This window comes from Lissotriton helveticus, chromosome 11 (assembly GCF_964261635.1).
Source record: "Lissotriton helveticus chromosome 11, aLisHel1.1, whole genome shotgun sequence".
NCBI classification, from domain to species: Eukaryota; Metazoa; Chordata; class Amphibia; order Caudata; family Salamandridae; genus Lissotriton; species Lissotriton helveticus.
Window position 1 is genome coordinate 309,699,744 of NC_136072.1, and position 6,708 is coordinate 309,706,451.

Below are 6,708 nucleotides of genomic sequence, written 5' to 3' on the forward strand. Positions count from 1 at the left end.
AAAATCCTGCTTGGGTGTCAAGAACTCCTAAACATGTCTTTGCATATAACACTTAGGGGCATACTTGAAAGGAAGGAAGCAGAATACCAAGGTAGTTGTGTGAACAGTGGATCCTGGAAAACCCTGACTTTGTCCTACTAGACTTATATATCTGGGTTTATTGGTAGTTGAGTTGCTGCTTCAAATGTTGATGTTAGATGTGGAAAGACACTAGGATTGCCATAGAACACTCCCCACATGCAGCTCCAGCCCTCAGATGCCAAGTTTAGTGTGACCGAAGACTTTCGCTACTGTGAAAATGCCAAAAGTAGATAGGGTTGGCCCTGGGAACTTTTACCCCATAGGTTAGTTTGTTTCCAGGAATCATACCCACCACGAGCTCATGCCAGGCATGAATGTGGCATTTCTAGATACTCATTTCAAAACACTAGTGGAAATGAGGAAAAATAGAAGAAGACTGGGCCTGCTGTCTGTGACTGATAGGAGCGCTGAAGGACTGAACCTGTACCCAGGACAAAGTTGTGGACTCCAAGGGTCATAAGGCTGACCTCCTGTTCAATATATAGCGATACAATAAGGCACAAGAGGCCTTTCTTACAGCTGACCAGTGGCACTGGACCTGGAAGGGACCTTGCTTCATGTCCGTTCCTGTAACCCTGTCAATCTCCAAGTGCCTCTCCTGAGGCCATGGGTCTTTAGAGGTGTACTTCTATGGTGGATTGGGGCTTAAAAGACTTAAGTCAGAAGGTAAAATCTGCAACCAGGACAAACCTAGTTAGTGTATTCAACCTGCGCTACATCACAGCCAGCCTCATATTGTGCTTGGGTACCACACCACCGCTACCGTTCACTGTCAAAGGCATTTTGTGCTTCTTTGCGCTATTCTTACTTAAAAGGTTTATTTAATCATATCTGGTACCCCTTATTGGAATTTTGTCATATTGGTGTCATGTTGTTTACTAAATGTTCCTCTATTAGTCTAATTAGGTGTGGAATTGTTGTTATTCAGCATTTTGACTTTATTACTGTTTTCATACTGCATAAGTTAGTTACACATTGCCCCAAGTTGGTTGTCTGTTCTGTACCATAGCTACAATGGTGTTTTTTTTCTTTTTTTTGTTTTGGAAAAAACACTTTATTTTAATTTCCAAGTTAAAAACACATAATGTCAAGATAGGACAGTGATAGGACGGCGTCCAAGGCAGAAAAGAAACATATCTAAAACGCGACCGCGTTCCATAACGTTAATGTTGTCAATAAACATCCTTCTCCACTGGGGATTCCTAGCAGTTGGAAGCGCTGCCTGGAGTGATAAGCTGCTGGACCTCACTCCTGCGCCTCTGGTTCTTGTTAAATTTGCAGCAGCACTGACTCTGTCTATCCTTCCCGTGTTAATTGTTCAATACGGTCTGGGTACACTAAGCGGCGCTTTCAGACGCTGTCCCTCGCCTGGACTGATTTACACGGGACCCTGGGCGTGGGGCTGACCTGGGCCTACATGTTATTAATAATTTCTACTATGTGAATGCTACTGCTGATTTCAGTTGTTTATAATTGCACTAGACGATATCATCCTGTCAATAGCTGACGAGGGCACCTTCGGCTCTCCACGCTCCTCATCAATGTTCAGGTGGGCGACAGGCACTCTGCCTAGTTGGGGAGTGGATAGTTTCAAGTCCGCAGGGAGGGGGGTTGGCGGGGGGGAAGTGGTAAGGGGGGTGGGTTTGGGAGGGATGGGAGTTGTTGGGAAGTTTATGAAGAAACTGATATGGTTTCTGTTTTTGTTTTTGTTCACACACTGCAGAGGATTCTTGATCATGGAGCGTGTCGCACAGCAGGCCGCAACCACACGCGCTACCTATTGCGACTTCTCAAATACAAGCCCAGCTATGCATCGCCATATGCCACCACAGTACACTTATTGCCCAAAATTTGGGTATGCTGGGCCTCGCGAATGCTCCACCGTAGCCCCTCCTTAAGAGTCATTTCCTACAAGCTACACTCATTGCGCCACAAACCATTGATCCGTGCACGATCTCAATTCTCTAGGCCACCATGACCCCCCCATCGACAACGTCCCTCGCCATCATGACATGGAAAGTTAACGGCCTTGGCAATAGAATAAAAAGAGGGGTGGTCATGTAATATCTCAAACGCCATTCTCCAGACCTGGTTCTCCTCCAGGAAACGCACCTCATGGGCAATGCGTGCCAAGCACTACACCGGAGAGGCTATAAATTACTCATACACGCAGGCTTCACATCTGGGTCTAGAGGGACCGGTATCCTGGTTCGGAAGAATGTGGCCCTGACATGTACAAAAACATGGGCTGACCCCCTGGGTCACTTCGCTGTACTGGAGGCCACCTGGGAAGGCAAACCACTGAATGTCATTTCGGTCTACATCCCTCCAGCCCTAGGCACAGCCGCACTACAGACCCTACAGCGACTAATGCTCGATCTCCCGCAGGGACCCTTGCTTATCGGAGGCGATTTCAATATGACGATGAATGATGCCCAAGATCGGCACCCCGAGCGTCCTTCGCATAAGTCGAGCTCAGACCTATGTGACTTCACACAAACAATGGGGCTCGAAGACCTATGGCGCCTGTCCCACCCGACTACCTCATACTTTACACAGCAACTCTCGCATAGACTATTTATTCTCTCCTACCACTGATCTGGAGTTCTTTCGTCACCCGGAAGGGCTCCCTAGAGGGATCTCCGACCACTCCCCACTCACTGTGCAGTTCACACACCACCGTCAAAAGACATGCTTCCCCATAATCATTACGCCCTGGCTCTTAAAAATCCCGGACATAAAAGATAGCTTGCTAGAACATACCGAATACTACTTCGCCGAAAATGTGGGCTCCGTGGCTTCGGCCATAACAATATGGGAAGCATACAAAGCAGTGATCAAGGGTAAGGCGCAAGCCCTCAAAACTGGCTACATCCACAAACAAAATGTACACCTACTACAAGTAGAAACAGACCTTACCGACCTGGAATCTCTCCACAACACAAACCCCACGGACGAGACAGCGGCCCGCCTCCGCGCTAAACAATTAGAATATAAAGCATTGGCTCTCGAAAAAACGCAAGCCAAGCTCTTGAAAACCCGTCATCGCGTCTACGAACTGGGGGACAGAGCTGGTAAAATGCTCGCCTGGCTCGAAAAACGTGAACAGGGATCTCGCTGGATCCCAGAACTGACCCTGCCAGATCAGTCTACTGTCACGGATCCGGACGATATAGCGGAGGCCTTTGCCACCCACCTAGAAGGGGTTTACACAGCCAGAGCTCACTACAAAGCTGAAGAATCTAAACTACTCCTAGCCGAAATGAGACTTCCCACTCTTTCCGAGCCTGACGTACAGGAGTTGGAGGCAGACCTCATGGCGGAGGAAGTTGGAAATGCCTTGTTTGCCATCCAATCAGGCAAAGCTATGGGCCCCAGTGGCGTCCCAGTTGAGTTTCTGAAGGGCATGGCGGGTGAGATCCTCCCACACCTCAAAGCAATGTTTGAAGAGAGCCGCAATATCGGACGCCTACTGCTGGACCAGCGGTTGGCATCAATAGTGGTCATTCGCAAGCCCAATAAACCGGCTGATGACTGCAGCTCCTACCGACCAATCTCTCTTATCAATGCCGAAGTAAAAGTACTTGCTAAGCTCCTTGCCACCAGACTTATGACAGTCCTCCCCGCCTTGATACACGAAGATCAGTTGGGCTTCTTATCAGGCCGCAATACTGCGCTTAACCTCCGTCGAGTCCACAATGTCATGAGCAGGATACCACACTTTCAGGAAGACGCAGCTATCCTCTCCCTAGACGCAACTCTTGCCTTCGATTCTATCGAATGGTCATACCTCGTTGAGGTGCTACTCCGCTATGGCTTTGGTCCCAAATTCATACAACGGATCCGACTACTGTACACAGACCTTTGGGGTCAGGTTTACGTCAATGGACACACGTCCAGGCGCTTTCCTTTACACAGAGGTACAAGACAGGGATGCCCTCTGTCCCCTCTGTTGTTTGCACTCACCCTTGAACCCCTGGCTCATTGGATTAGGAACGACAATTCCATCCGAGGCCTCCCATGGAATGCTGACACGGTCGACAAGATTTCGCTGTACGCGGATGACATCCTCGTATACATCTCCTCCCCCAAGTCCTCCCTCAACAGCCTGCTACATGTTGTCACCAACTTTGGCAAATACTCTGGCTTCTCTATTAATTGGTCTAAATCGATACTCTAAGTTTTACATGGCCCACCCCCACCCCTCCCACGAGGCTACTCAATTGAAATCGCCCGGGACGGCTTTAAATATCTGGGAATTTTTGTCACCCCAGACCCCCAAATATTTCATGACCGTAACCTAAAAGGCCCACTCCAGAGACTCCATAGCGACATCTCGCATTGGAAAACACTCCCCCTCTCTCTACCGGGTAGAGCTGCCCTATTTAAGATGCTAGCACTCCCTCGATTTCTGTATGCCCTACAAAATTGCCCATTTCCCATAGCTGACTCCTATTTCAACTCACTCGAAGGAGACCTCCGCCTCCTTCTATGGGATGGCGGTTCTCCCCGCATTGCCCTCATCTCACTCACGCAGGTACGATGGAGGAATTGCCCTTCCCAATGTCTGCCTCTACTATTGGGCCACTCAGCTGGTCGCCACCAACTCATGGATCTACGGTTCGCCCACGAACCCTGCTATTCACTTAGAGAGATACCAGACGGGCCGTGGTGGTTACCTCGAGGCTCTATAAGGCAAACAATCCCGAACCGGATATATAGGCCCGATGTCCCACACATTATCAATTTGGCACCGTGCGAACAAGCGACTCGGATGGACCAACACCCTCACACTGTCCACCCCACTTTGGACCTCACACAAGCTGGGCACCCTATGCCATTATCGAGGCTTCGATAAATGGGACACAATTGGCATATCCACTATTGGCGACATGCTTCGCAAGGGCAAATTGCTGACATTTGAAGAGCTACAAAACACATATGACCTGGCACACTCTTAGACTTTCCGATACCTCCAAATTAAACACGCCATACTCACCAACGTCCCGGACCTCCCTTCTCTGCCACAATCCTCGCCCCTCGAAGACAGACTCCTATCAGAACCCCTTCAGGCCAAAGCAATATCCTGCACTTACCGCAAACTATGTAACAACATGCCAAACACTTTCCACCTTCTGCGAGACAAATGGCAGACCGACGTCGGAGTCTTAGATGGGGTAGAATGGCAATCGGCATTGATGTCCCCGCGCGAATCAGCTATCAATCGCAGATTCAGATTAATACAACTAAAGATATTGCACAGAACATACATGTCTGGTCCTCTTCTGGCCAGAATAGGCAGACGCTCATCTGATCTCTGTCTCCGTAACTGTGGTCTAACTGGTACCTTCTACCACATTCTATGGGAATGTCCAGGACCTCTGGAAACGCGCCATTCAGAAAATAACTGATGCAATAGGGAAACCTGTTCCCCTGACCCCCAAATGTGCACTTCTTAATGTATGGGACCCCACAGATCTAACTGCAATAGAACAGCAATGGGCGGCTCTGGGCTTCCTTTTACTGAAGCGTGAGATAGCCATGCAATGCGGTTCACCATCTAAACCGCTCCTGATTAGGTGAGTGGCCGCTGTGGATGTGTGCATGCTGTCCGAGAAAACGGTTTACAAAATCAGGGGATGCCCTGGAGTTTGGGATAAGAAATGGGGACGATGGAATGCTTATAGAGGCGAATTGTGTACTTCCCCCTCAGCAGACATGAAAATGACCAGGCTTAATATCCCCCTGTAATTGTGATTGTAATTACACTGCTGTAATGAACGTGCTCTGTGACAAGATTGTAACTGTGATTGTTTTGATAAATACTACCTCTGCTTTTGATCAATAAAGTATTTAATAAAAAAATTTTTAAAAAATTTGCAGCAGCACTTTCCACTCAGTACGACTATAATTCCCATAACACAGAGGATGGCAGCAGCAACCAACCCTCCAATTCTCAGCGACTCGTAATCATATTAGAGTGGGCTGTTTTTATTAGCAGGGTCATTGGCCTTCAACACCGGAAGAACTGCAAGTACCAGAAGTACACTTGCTGCAAATGTGTTCTGCATCTTGTTAATTCAAAGGTAACTCCTGCACGTCAGTGAGTCTGGGGAGAGCTGAGCACGCACCGAAGACAGGCAGCAAGAATAGGCCTGTTCAGCCCATAGCTACAATGATGTTGAATACTGATTTAATGACTTTAAGTATTCACCAGGACAAGAGTTGTGGTATTCCTTAAGGTAGATAGTAGTCAGCCACCCCAATTAGTAATCCAATTCCTTACACTGGACATGTTCGTAATGTGTTCTATACTAATGTAACAATTATACAGTGCTTACTACACCTATGCAGGGTGTTGAAGCACTTATCTACAGGGGTAGCACTCTACACCATGTAGGGTGTGTGGTTGTTTTTTTTTTAATCCTATATGGGAAGTCTTTCAATGTCGTGCGTGATGACCATAGAGGTGCTATTATTAGGTTATGGGACACGGCGCTTAGCAGGGTGATGGGTGAAGAAGTGAGAGTGATAGATGCACATTTCATGGTAAGCTGGCAGCTTTGATCTGCTCTGCAGATCTCTTAATGGTATTTCTAATAATCACAGCCCCCTAAATGCATTACT

The 6,708-nt window shown here is 47.9% G+C and overlaps 1 pseudogene; it reads right to left on the bottom strand.

The window, feature by feature from the left end:
- Positions 1–1,249: 1,249 nt before the first annotated feature.
- Positions 1,250–6,166, bottom strand: LOC144792054 (FXYD domain-containing ion transport regulator 3-like; annotated as a pseudogene).
- Positions 6,167–6,708: the final 542 nt, after the last annotated feature.